This window comes from Lactuca sativa, chromosome 2, assembly GCF_002870075.4.
Source record: "Lactuca sativa cultivar Salinas chromosome 2, Lsat_Salinas_v11, whole genome shotgun sequence".
In the NCBI taxonomy this organism is placed as follows: Eukaryota; Viridiplantae; Streptophyta; class Magnoliopsida; order Asterales; family Asteraceae; genus Lactuca; species Lactuca sativa.
In genome coordinates this window covers 220,294,756-220,308,864 of record NC_056624.2, presented here as the reverse complement: position 1 = coordinate 220,308,864, position 14,109 = coordinate 220,294,756, and the positions used below count along the sequence as shown (strand labels likewise).

The 14,109-nt window shown below is 35.3% G+C and overlaps 1 long non-coding RNA gene across 6 annotated transcripts; it reads left to right on the top strand.

The window, feature by feature from the left end:
* Window positions 1-5,649: 5,649 nt before the first annotated feature.
* LOC122196799 (uncharacterized) lies at window positions 5,650-13,779 on the top strand. 6 transcript variants are annotated; one of them, XR_008230461.1, is made up of 5 exons: window positions 5,650-5,846; window positions 5,964-6,457; window positions 6,583-11,108; window positions 12,392-12,457; window positions 12,664-13,778. It is a non-coding gene; the product is annotated as an uncharacterized LOC122196799 (long non-coding RNA). The 6 variants fall into 6 exon arrangements; XR_006188866.2 differs by having other exon boundaries at window positions 6,583-6,687; window positions 9,257-13,779; XR_008230460.1 differs by having other exon boundaries at window positions 5,964-6,262; window positions 6,341-6,457; window positions 6,583-13,777.
* Window positions 13,780-14,109: the final 330 nt, after the last annotated feature.

The following is a 14,109-nucleotide window of genomic DNA, read 5'->3' as shown; positions in this document are numbered from 1 at the left end:
GTTTGAATTAAATCAACATCATCAGACCTAAATATTGAAATAAAGTTGTTCGATAGTTTTGGGCTTTCCTTAATTTTCACCTCAACCTTCGCAACCTGCTTAACTTTCTCAACTGGTTTCCATTTTTGTACTGGAACATTTGAATCATAAGAAGATGAACTATCAATAGAAGATTCATTCACATATTTTTCGAATGCAGTCTTGATTTGTTGTTGTGAAAATTTGCCATTTTGAAATTCCTTTTCCTTCCAGCCAATTGTTGATCGAATTTACATCAGATTTTCCTTTTTTGTAAGAAACTTTGGTTGGTTTTGTGATCGAATGATTTGGAAAATTTGGTTGTTTAGGTGAAAATTTTGTTGTTGTTTGGGATGTTACATTCAAAATTGGTGAATTATTCGTTGATTTTCTAACATTTTGAAACTTACGATCATTCACAAAGTTATGCGAAGTCTCATATTTTCTAATGTTATCATATTTTCGAATAGATCCAACATTTTTATTTATCAAATCTTGTGTTTTAACATCATTAGGCTTTTCGTTAGAAACTATTTGCCAAAAAATTGCCTTTTGTGCTTTTCTTTTCGAAACATTGTTTTCACATGAAAATTTTCCAACCATCACTTTAAATTCGTGAGAATTCAATTTCACTTCTGATTTTGTTTTACCATCTTTTTGAAACGCTTTCTCTTCTTTTGCATTTTTAACCACCCATTTTTGTGATGATTTTTGATTTGAAAAACATAAGAATTTTGAGTTAAATTGTTTTCTACCGTGTTTTGATTTGCAAAGAAACCTTTGGTAGTTGATCGTTTATTATCATTTTCAACCATTTTGTTAAATTCAGGCTTGATTTTCTCAACATTTCCGACAGTTATGAAAACTTGGTTTGGAAAAACCATTTTATCAGTGCATGTAAAATTCGGATAGACAACTGTGTTGGTTTCCAGGTAGTGTGCACCTTTGTCATTATGAACTTGGTTGAATTCCTTCGAGTCACAATATACTTGTTCAACAACAACACGTGTAGGTGATGTTTTAGTCGAAACATTCTTCTCTTTCTTACATTCACATGGAGTTTTCTCTTTTTCTTCTTCATCATTAGTGTCATATGTTTGGCTACTTCGAACTTCCACATCATCAAAGTCAAAAAGTTGCAAAGTTGAGGGTTTGTCAGTGTCAACCTTCACTATCGAATCATCTAAAATTTCTTTACCTTTGACGTTAGATGTTATATTAATTACAGACAGTTTAGAACAATCAATCTCTTCTTTCTCTTCGATTTCACTAATTTCACTCACATTATCTGAATTATCATCGACATCAACATAATTGAGTTGAGAATCAAGAGTTGAAATCTCAGTTTTCTTTAAAATCCTAATTTGTTCATTCTTCGTTAAACTATCATTTACAAATCTACCAATTCATCAGCATCCAGAAATTCATCAATTTTGACAATACCATATGCAAATCTATCATCAGGTATTCTGTTAAACTGAGCAATAGTATCTTCACAATCATATGATATAACATCAATTTTTTCACGTTCAAAAGCAAGAAAATGAAGTAATTTTCTATGTTGTTCTTTGCTTATTTCGGATGAATGATGTAAAGCAGTTAACTTCACATATAGTCTCTTAGCTGAATTACAGTAGATGTTTCGTTGAGCTAACAACAATCTAACTTCTCTATCTAGACTATCTCTATCACAATTGACATTTTTTATCTGTAGTTCAAGATAATCTACCCTGCTTCGTTTTATGTCTAACTGTCTTCGTGTCTCAGCTAGTTGTGTTTTTAGATTTTGAGCCTCAGTACTAGCAGACACAATAACAACATCAAAATAAGCAACAATATCATCAAAAGCAGTTATTTCAGCATCATAAGCAATTAAAGGAATATTAAAAGATTCAAGAATAGCACGTACCTTGGTGGTCATAGGATACTTATCAATATATTTGGACACGAAGCAATGTCCAGAGATTTCTTCTTCTTCTTCTTCTTCGCTATTCTTCTCAAAACTAGCAAACATCGCACCGTGTGTAGGGTGCCTCGTTTCTTCATCATCTGAACCTAAAGACCAGATTTGGTAGGTTCCACTTTCATCATTGTCCATTTCTCCCTTAGCAACCAAAGATAACCCTTTTTCTTTTGCACGAACTTCCTCAAGCTTTTCAGCATAGTAAGCTTCGTCTTTAACTTTGGATTTCTTTTCATCCTTCTTCCTTAGCATGCAGTGAGCTGCGAAGTGGTTAGCTCCATTATAGTAATGACAATTGACTCCTGAGTCACCTTTCAGCTTTTTTCTCTGCCTTTGATTCCTTCACATTTTCATCCACCTTTTCATACTTCTCATACTTCTTCTTCTCCTCATCTCCAGCCTTTACTCCAGTTTTCACAAAACTGCTCTTCGCATCTCCTTGCATACCTTTTGGTTTGAATGGCTTCTTAAAAAATTTCTTTACTCTGTTGTTTGAGTAAAATGAAACTGCCTCATCATCATAATTCATCAGGAACCCCTCATCATCCGATCCTTCCTTTTCAACAGACTCAAATTCATTCATTTTCGACACCAACGCCAGTGGTCCACCCAAACTTTGTTTCGACTCTTCTAACATTTCAGCCACTTCGTTTTCGTTTGTCTTTAGCTGATTGTATAAATCATTCAAACTCGAAGTGTCAAAGCTCTGCTGATTCTTTATCATCATGCTCACACTTCGCCATTCTTTGTGAAGCCCCATGATGAATGTAAGATTGAATTCCATAAGAGACCTTGTGATTCCATATCTGTTGCATCGATAAATGAGTTTATTCAGATGATCATAATAATTTTCAATTGTCTCAGCATCCTTCTGTCTGAACTCCTTAAGCTCAACAAGACATTGTTTAACATAATTGATCTTTGTCTTTTCACTTCCATGGTATTTTTCTTTCAATGTGATCCATATTTCTTTTGCTGTTTTACAACCATGAATGTAGTTGTAAACCACAGGTGAAAATGCACCTCTCAGCTCTCGCATACATCTCTTCTCATTCTTTTTCATATGATCACCTTGATTACTGACTTGATCTGAAGTTCAAGAGGCTCCTAATGTTTGAACATTTGCAGGAGGTAGAACTGGTCCATTGATACAATTCCAGAGCTCCTCATCAATCCCATTCAGATAATCTTCCATTCTATCAGCCCATTGATCATAATATTCCGGAATCAACATCGGAATTTTAGTAGATGAACCAAGCAAATGAGAGTATGAGGTCATAGTGTTCATGTTAAAGTTTGCCATTGTTGAACATGAGGATTTTGATGAAAAACTTGATGAATTTGTGAATTGATCAAATGAATTGATCACAAATTGCTAATCGATTACTCGACTGAACAATTCAGAAGCAGAATTGATTCAAATCTGAAGATCAAGAGAGATTTTCAGAACCAAAAGCGCGGAAATATTTTGAATAAACTCGTAACTCAAAATGCAAATGATTCAAGAATGAAAATAAGATCAATGCTGTTTGAATCCTGCTCTGATACCAATTGATGAGAATTGTAATCGAGATTTAGAAAGCAATCATGATTTAGATGAATGAGTAATGAATGATATGAACACCAAATGTAAATATTAATCAGCAAGTTTTGTATTGAACAGAGAATTCGAATACAATACTGATTACAAAAATAAGCAAAAAGACTTGTATCTCTCCTTCTATCCTCATCCCCTATTTATAGGAAACATGAGTGAACAAAAAATACTAAGTCTAGACATTACGCTTCGATACAAAATGACTTAATAAATAAACATGCGAAATAGAATAAACAAAGCTTCGACTTTTACAACAAAATGACTCAACATAAACTATTATTCACAGTTTAATAAACAATGAATTTGTTATATTATGTTGTAAACTTTGTGTACTAAATTGTGAAATAATTCTATTAAGTCGTGAATCGATTGTATTAAGCTGTGATTTTTTTTTCTCAATTTCGTGTTAAAATATGAATGATTTACGTATGAATGTTCTTGTGAATATATTTATTTTTTATGTTGTATAAGTTGGTAAGAATGTATTAGCTTTTATAATTATTTTGCATTAAAATATGAATTAGTGAATTAATTGGTTTATAAAAATATGAATATAATATTTAAATTGTCAATCTATGATTTTATATATAGATCTGATTTGATGGAATGATTATTGCAAAAGTAGCACAAGTGGTAGGTGGTGGTAGATTTGGATTTGACTTCATTGTATATGTATATTATTGTATAATGGATTGTATTAATTTATAAATTTTATATATTAAACTGAGAATGAATTATATTAAGTTGTGTATTTTATATAAATTTGTTTTAAAATATGAATGAATGTATGCACCAAAATAATAGAGTGTAAACTAGTGTATTAATATATTTATTAAACCGTGAATATGATATTTTGAACTATGAATATGTTTTATAACAATACATTTTTTAGAGATATCTACCCTTTAGAAGAGAGAGATTTAAATCTGTCACGACATAATTCTAGTTTTTTTTATTGTTAAATTTTACATATTTTGCTGCAAAAATGAAATTGTATGTGTTAAAAACTATTACCAAATAAACCGGTCATAATATTCGTTCTATTAAGTTATGAATACGACCAGAAGAATGCCATTGAATTTGGTGTTACTTCGGCGGCGGTCCGACAGTGGTCCGACGACGGTCCAATGGTGGTTCGGCGGCGGTCCGATGACAAGTGGCAATTAGTTGTAAAATTGAGAATGAAAAAGTTTACTTAATATAATATTAATGTTTGATTTATCTAAAATACCCTTAATGAAAACATTTAAAAAATGGTTCTTAGGGTTTTTAATCTTTTGCTGGCTCCGAGCTCCTCAGTGTGCCCTTTAATGTTATTGCCTTTTCAATATGTATATATATATATATATATATATATATATATATATATATATATATATATATATATATATATATATATATATATATATATATATGATCAGGTGATGACTCATTTTAAAGTGAGAACTCGTAAGGACATTTTAAAAAATTGAAAAAAAATCTAACAAAAATACAAATCATCAAATCGAGCATAGATCTATGCCCGGGAGAAAAAGAATTGGCAAAAAAAATGGATCATTGAAATTGAATCATGGATTATAATGATGCAAAATAAAAAATTAAAATTGAATCATAGATCAATTTTAATGATGCAATTTCTTTTTTCAATTTTTTTCTTGGACATAGATCTATGCTCGATTTTATGATCTGTATTTTTTATATTTTTTTTCAATTTTTTTAAGATGTCCTAACGAGTCCTCACTTTAAAATGAGTTATCACAGAAATCGGACCATATATATATATATATATATATATATATATATATATATATATATATATATATATATATATATATAAGCATTTAGCATGTTTTGCTGAATTTTAAGAGGTACAAATCTTATTGCCATATGTACAATCATTTTATGCATTAAAAATTATTGATCAACAGTATTAAACACATTTTGAATAGGTCTCCCTTCTTATCTTAAAATTGAACTAGTAAAAGATGAACATATATTCCTCCTGCCACTTGAATTGGTCAAGTGGGAATGCCCTATAAAGCCTCCTTCAACCGTCGGTCTTCAAGAAACCCTAAAATACTCTCCCCCAAAACTCAGCCTCCAGTGGCACAATAAACCCGCCACGGCGCCTTTGTCACAAACTTCTGCAACCACCTCCATGATCTACACCCACTAATCACTATGTCCACCGCAATTACCACCCTAGAGTGGATGGTCCTGAAATCCATCATCTTCTTCACCATGCTCCATAGATACCCTTTTTATGTCGTAGGTTTTTCACCAAGTCCGCCTCTATTTCTTCCCCTAATATCAACCATTTGGTTTCTACATTCAATTTTGAATTATTTTTTCTTCATCCTTTATTCTGAAATTGGGGCTTTACAGGGCCACTAGATGCAAGCTGTGAAGAATTGAGGAGAGTTAGTATACTCAAAATAAGAAGAGGGGAAGCAGATCTATGTTCTTTCTTTTGTTGCTGCGTGAAAATATCTCCTATTTTGGAGGGCGTAACTCAAATAATGTTACATACATATTGCAATCTCATCCCTTTTGCCTGATTTTACGCTTGCATATTTGAGACTCTTCCAGAAAAATATGCAATCGCCATTTGATCCTCCCAACACATGATGCGCTCCTTCATTCCCTCCACCGAAAAACCCTTGGCTACTGACCTTCCCATCAAGGTGCCATCTCTGTTATTTTATACTTTTGGTTCAATATATTGCACATTACATTTACAGCTTTAATATTTCATATGTCAGAAACCTCTAACGATTACACAAATATTGAAGATAATATATTAGTTTTTTTTATTTCTATTACCAAGATCAAGAAAGTAGAACAATCAACGATAAAAGGAAAATATTTTCCTCAGTCAGGTTTGTGTTCTTCGCTCTCTCCTTTTCACTAATCCTAAAACACCTTCAATCATTTATTTCCTTTCCTTCATTAGTTGCAGCTGCTTTTCATCTTGATTCACGTAGTTGTTCTACTTTGATTTCAGATGGTGAGGATCTACCTTCCGTTCCATCCTTATTATTCAATGTGAATGATGGTGTAATAACAAAATGAATTGGTAGCAGAAAAACCAAGCAGTAGTTACAGGAAGGTATGAATCTTATGTTTTTTGGCTTAATATGTTTACACTTTACATTCAAAAATAGTCTTAGAAAATTAGATAATCTAAAAAAAATTAATTTTTTGCATTGCCTTACTTCATAACTCTTAAAATAGGGTTATATGATTTCCCAGGCTCAAATATTGTTATCCCAGGTTCGATTTTGACTTGATGTGTTTGGTGTTATAAGATGCACACTTTTTTTTTCCGCTTCTTGCTATGTGATAATTTTTCTGAAAATTGGTCACAAAACATATTCAATAACTGTTAAGATATTAGACCAAAATACCCCTATCATTTAGGTGCAGCTGCATCATTGAATCTATTTATTATTTTGCTACATTGAGGATTAGTTGTAGCAAAAACATGAGGTTTGAAATCATGGTTATGTAGCTGATGGAAAATTAGACCCAATTACCACTTTAATAGGAGGGTATCACATAAAAATAATGTTTTTGTTGCATATAGTTTGTGGTAGAAAATGTTTAGATACAATCAAAAAAATTGTGAATACCTAGGAAACTTTATAGTCTTGCCTATTGGATTTCGTTCCTTGTGTAACACCCAAAGTTTTGAAGACCAAGAAAGGAAAGAAAACCCTAAGTTTAGGGGTCGACTCGGCGAGTCCAAGGAGGGACTCGGCGAGTCCGAGCGGGATCCGGGTCGAGGTGTAAGTGACCAACTCGGCGAGTCGGCCAAGTGGACTCGGCGAGTCTGGTCTGTGTAAGGAAATCCCTAAATTCGGGACTTGGAGCCTATTTAAGCGCCTCATTCTCTTCCCTAGGGTTCCTTTACTGCCTATTTCACCCAGAACATTAAACCCTAGCCGCCATATCCTCTATTTGAGCCATTTGTTGCCTTGGAAGGTGCATTAAAGCTTGGAGAAGGAAGAAGGAACTTGGAGGAGCAAGAAGGGACTATAGATCTGGGATTGTGAGTTCATTCTGAGCATTTGGAGGTAATAAACTAGTTCTTGGACCCTTTTTGCACCTAGATCTATGTGTGGTTGTTGGGGCTTTTTATCCATAATGTTATTATTTTGAGTTAGAAGCCAGATCTGAAGTTGCTACTTCATATCTAAGCATATTAAGGTCTTGAGAAACATAAAGTAGCAGCCCTTGTGTCGATTATGGAGCTTTCTTGCCTTAAACCCTAGTTTATGGTGTATTTTGCCTAGATCTCCTTCTCTACACGTAAAGTTTGAAACTTTACGTGAGGAATAGGCTTGGGAAGGGTAGATCTACAGATTTGAGTCCCTGCATGACTCAAAAGTCCTCTGCATGTATGAAGGACCGGATGGACTCGGCGAGTCCTTTGAGTGGACTCGGCGAGTATCTTAAAGATGAGGAGGAACTCGACGAGTGGGATGAACAACTCGTCGAGTCGGATGAAGTTGGGCATGAACTCGGCGAGTTGGAAGAACAACTCGGCGAGTTGGATGAAGATTGCCTTGTACTCGACGAGTCTGTTCTTGGACTCGGCGAGTCAGGTCGCGGAACCCCAAACCCTTCGAGTTAAGACTCGAGTCAGCAAGTCAAGCAAGGACTCAGTGAGTTGGACAGGACAGGATTTGGGAATCAGTAGACTCGGCGAGTCAAGTCGCGATTGGAAGGACTTTGAGCATAAGAACTCGGCGAGTCAGTAAGTGGACTCGGCGAGTAGGGTTGACCTGGAAGGTTGACTTTGACCAGGACTTTGACTTATACCATAGTTGGCTTGGTAGTCTTTCGGGGGTCAGTTAGACTCAGTGTTGCATTGTTATTGGTAGCTCGGGGAGCGGGTGGAGTCGGAGTTCAGAGAGTTGCCGGGCAGCAGCTAGTGGGATCATCAACAAGTTCAGCCACTGCAGGTGAGTTTCCCTTTGTGTGAATGGGTCTAAGGCCACAATGTCGGCCCATGTAGTTATGAGTAGAAGACCCGGGGGTTAGCCTTAGGCACAGTATGCTAGTATGATATTTGGGATGAGGTCCAATGACAGAGGGCGGGTGCCCAAGGAATGGTTTATGTGATAGTTTATACTTGTTGTCTGTGTGATACTTGTATGTGCCTGATAGGGAGGTGAGTGTAAGAGAGGTCCCGTATCTCACCAATAGCAGAGTGTGGATGGTGTTCCACATCTCAGTAGCAGCAGATCAAGGGCGAGGCCCAAGTTAGGGAAGGAGTGAGGGTGGGCTGGGCCCGTATCTCACTATTAGCAGAAGTATGGACGGGGTTCCATGACTCATCAGTAGCAGGACACGGGTGGGGCCCAGAGATAGGCGAAGCCTTAGAACAAGATCTGTTAGTATGTGTTTAGCTTATGTGATGTGATGTGATATGTTTATGTGCTATTATATGTTAGTGGGCGGGGCCCTGTGACAGGCGAGGCCTAAGTGAAACAGATCTGTATCCGAGCGGGGCTCGAAGCCAGGCGGGGCCTGGAGCGGCGGGGTCGTTGTAGCGGGCGAGGCCCAGGATAGCGGGCGTGGCCCAGTATGTGCAGTATGTGGTTATGCATGGTATGTGGTAGGGTGGGGAACTCACTAAGCTTCGTGCTTACGGTTTTCAGTTTTGGTTTCAGGTACTTCCGGTAGCGGAGGGAGGAGCTCGGGGTGATCGCATGGCACACACCATAGTTTAGACAGCCTGGAAATATTTACTCTGATAACGAACATGTATTTTGGAAACTAATACTCTGTTTATGTTTTGAAATGATGAGTTTGCTTAAAGTAATGTTTTATTAAAAGAAATTTTTAGTCTTGAATTTTGGGACGTTACACCTTGGTTGACGATTTTACCCCTCTCATTTCCTCCCCTGTTTTGGATATCTCATAATGGGTCTTCATGGTGGTTGCAATTTGGAAGAAAGTAAACAAGCTCGTTTCTAGCTTTGCATAAGCCAAATCCAAAAGGAATGATTAAGTCTAATTAAGTGTAACGCCCGTAGATCCGGGCTAGTCAATTTATAGACAATAAGTGTCGAAAATGACTTTTCGGAAAAAGATTATTTATAATAAATAGTCTTAACCAAGTTGTATAATATATCTTAAGGTTTCCGTACATATAAAGAACGCCGAAATCCGAGTTATAACGAAGAAGTTATGACACGTCGAAGTTTCGTGACGGAACCGGCACGACACCTGGAAGTATAAATAGTGAATTTACAATAGAGCGAGATTTAACCTTAGCAATATAAACAAAAGTCATAGAATATGTTAAACCGAGAGCGTCCATAAAAAGAACGCTCAAATCTGACTTCGTATAAAGAAGTTATGATTTTTGCAGTTTCGGCTTAGCAATGTACAACTCGAAATTCGAATATTAGATCGAGTGGTTTTTAGCCGACACGACCTAAACAAGAATGGAAAATCTCGTTAAGAGTAGCGTAACGAGAAAAAGATGGGCGAAAACGGACATCGGATGAAGAAGTTATGAGGATTTAACGGACCAATCCTGTCCCGGCCTGTTAATAATATAAAATTTAAAATAAACTCAAAATTAGCCGATGAAGTCTAAACAAAAGTTGTAGAGTACGTTCCCGCCTTCGCGTGGATATAAAGAACGTAAAAAACGGAGCTCGTATGCGAAAAATACGAATTTTAGAAGTTAAGTGTACAACTTGCGAAGCTAATGCATGAAATGATGACGTGGCTGAACTCCCAGCCGTCGGATGAACTCGCTTCGGATGGTGACACCTGGTGCGAGGGTTACTCCTAGCGTAGCGAAGGGACGCCTAGTGTCCGGAGTACGCCCTGCGTCGGAAAGAAGTACGCCTCGCGTACAGCTGTTCTACTTGGTCCGAGGAGTGAACACATAGCACCACTGAGACTGCGACATGTGGAGACCTTATCCGAACTTACGCCCAACGTAAGGCTTCGGTACGCCCATCGTAAGTCCGAAGTCTGGGCTATAAATAGATGGCCAAGGCTTCCATTTCTCTTCACTCCAAACCCTCTTCTTTCTCTCACTACTTTCTCTCTCTAGCTCCTCTAAACCCCCCTAAACCCTAGATAAAACCCCTAGCACCCTAAGGAAGCCCCGAGGCTCCCAGAGTCCCAAGAAAAAGTGTCTTTCGGTTTCGAAACGCTGCTCCAAATAAAGTTCCGGTTTTCTTTAAAATCCGCTGTAAGTGAGCTACGCTTACGCAATTTTTAATATAGCTTTCAAATAATTATAGGAATGTTATTAGGTCCTTAAAATAATTATTTGGGCTATTATTATGAGTTATATTGAGTGTTATTTAACGCTTATATAATAATAATAATAATAATAATAATAATAATAATAATAATAATAATAATAATAGTCAGACTATTAATTTGTCGCGGTTATCGTTAGACTAAACCCTAGTGGTATTGATACTAGGTTTTATCGAAGGAAATTGTTTTGAGAGTATCGAAGCATTGTCCGAGTGCTGAGTCACCACCTTTCAAGTAAGTACATGGTCCCTTTCAGTTTACACATAGATATGAAGTATTTTTATATAAATTACGTGCTATGTGTGCATATTATCTGAATACTTGCTATCTATGCTGGATGAACGTTTTATACATGTTTTCAATGATTTATACTGTATAAGTATATTTATATCTACTAATATATTGGGGATAAAACATGGGTAGATGAAATAGTTGGTGTGTGATGAAATAAAATAATGAGAGATAGGTGATGATAGGAAGGTGATGATAATTAGGTGAGGATAAATAGGTGATGATGAATCGGTGATGTAGGATACTATAACCTTGTCCGACAATTTGGAGATGTAGTCATCTACCAGAGTATAGATGGCGACCACAGACTATTATAGACAACCCCGTGGAAACACCAGCAGACTCATAACCTGTAGGTGATGAATTACGAGTTCAGGCGATGTTGTAACTACGTATTCATGCGATGATACTCTAACCCCCTTACTATGAATTATGAGTTCAGCCGATGTTGTAACTACGTATTCATGCGATGATACCCTAACCCTTGGTGGGCACGTATTGAGGGAGTAATCCCTGAATCAATACTGTCTAGGCGATGTAGGCGATGATCCTTAGGGAAAGTCCTTAGGAACAAACATATAAGGAGATGCGATGTAAGAAGATGAGAGGTAAAATATGATGTAGGAGACGACCCTTAGGATAAATCCTTACGGAGGGTACTTAGGAATAAAGAAGATAATGGGGATGAGTAATTGTGTTAATTTTTTGATGATTGAACATAATAATTATATTATTGTGGGTTGAAAACCCTATGTACTCATCAGGTTTCCCAACTTGACCCACTCAATTTATTTATATCACAAGTGTCGATATGAAGTGACATTACACTGAGAGATTAAAGAGATGTAGATCACTAGTGTAAATAAATGTAAGTTCCGTTTATGCTTATGTTCCTGTATTGACAATGACATCCCAAACGTTTTAAAATGAATAAAATACGTTTCTTCAAAAATGCTTTGATAACGTATTTATCATATTTTTTTGGGAACAAATTCCGCAACATTTTTATGAAAATAAGTACTCTAATTTTTATAAAGAATAAACAAAATCGGTCTTTTCTGACCGTGAAAATAGGGATGTCACATTAAGTCCTTTGGTTCGGTTACTTTTCATAATCTAACTTACATTTTCACTTCTCTTTTGGATAAAAATGAAGGTAAGATGTCACAATAATAGAACTATATTCCTATTTCTTACTTTTCATATTGTCAATTTTGTATGTTTAGTGATCATATTAATAGGCTTTCTAACGTGCCATGAAGCAACTCGTGGGTCAGTGACACGACATCGAGGTAAATTACTGTTTTGGTGATTTCTTATGCAGATTCAAAACTTTTCCCTCCTCTTGAACCTATAGGTTAGAAAATGAGTTTGCCCTCCTTCATAAATAGATTGATGAAGATGTGGTTATTATTCCATTTCCTTAAGATGTTTGTCTTCAACCCACAACCCCACTTGATTTTGTTTAATAAATGCATAATAATATTGATTTTGCTAGACTTTGAAAGGAAGCTGAACCATTTGCCAAGCATTGCAACCAATAGTTGCCACAGAAAGAAAAGTTGTCTATTGATAAAAAGTAACTGGAAACATTAGACAAGATAAATCAGTCGATCAGGTAGAACAATATTTTTTCTTGCCATTAATCACTCTTTGATAGCCAATGCCATCACTCATCAGCAAATTAAGTTAAATTTCATAATTTGGAATGTATATATGTAGTTTTTTTGCTGTATGATCTTTTGATTTTTTTGGAATAGGAGTGCAACTTTTTATATTCATGTAATAAAAATCTGACAAAGGGTAAAAATATAGCACATATGTAACTATAACTATAATCGTGCATGTGTGTGTTGCTTTATGTGCATGTATGTATGTATGTATGTTATTTTATCCTCCAGGTGGTCATACAAGTCGATTGAGTTGGTCATGCAATTGTATTGTGTGTACATAATGCTGATTGGATCTTTATATAGCCCTTGGTGGTTTTTTAGGTTGAAGACAAATAATGGATCTATGGTTCACAAAGGTTTAAAAGTTGGTTGCTATTTAACGCCATCAGCATCTTGCAAAGCTTGGAGCCCTGATTCGTATACTTACCTAAACCAAAGTGGAACATTGAAATGAGCACTAAAAATGAAAAAACAAACAAACAAACAAACAAACAAACAAAACAAAACTTTTTTTGGACCTAAGCCAAATAAAATCATCAGCCACATGGAGTTAAATGGAGTTTAAAAGTTTTTTTTAATCTTGATTGGTGATTGAATTAACCGGTTTCTACTCTTGAATTTTTTTCGGTGCTTCCTATGGTCCTTTTCTGCAGATAAGGAGGAACTTTCCTGATGGAGAGAACAAAGTTCGCTGCTATATTGGTGTTTTTTTTCTCTCCTGATGCTTACTGTTGCTATGAGTTTAATTTGATGTTGGTAATTTCACATGGTGGTGTCATAATTGACCTTTGTTTTTTTCTTTTGTAAAAGTTTTTGTTTGATACTCTTGGTAACTTGCTGGAAGTTGGCTTTTATTTGTTTTATTATTGTTTGTCACAATTCAAAAAAAAAAAAAACTAAACATAATCATCTGATTATATTGTGTATCTTCTAGCGAATGTTTTTAAATGAATTTTTCTTTTTATAATTCTCTAACTGGAAACACGTTCATATTACCAATGTTTTGTGAGTTTCAAATTTAATTGTTTTGAGTGATTTTTGGATAAAATAAGTAGTTTATTTTCATTTAAAATGATAAAATTTTTTCAAAAATACTAAAAGTTTCAAATATACCTATATTATTTATAATTTCGTGTAGTTACTTATTTATTATATTACTTTTTAGGTCAATATGAAAATTAATTAACTTTGGAAACAAGAGCTTACAATTATAAGCATCAATTATAAGTTGTTTGGTTTCAAACTAAAAAACTTTTAATTTGATACATATG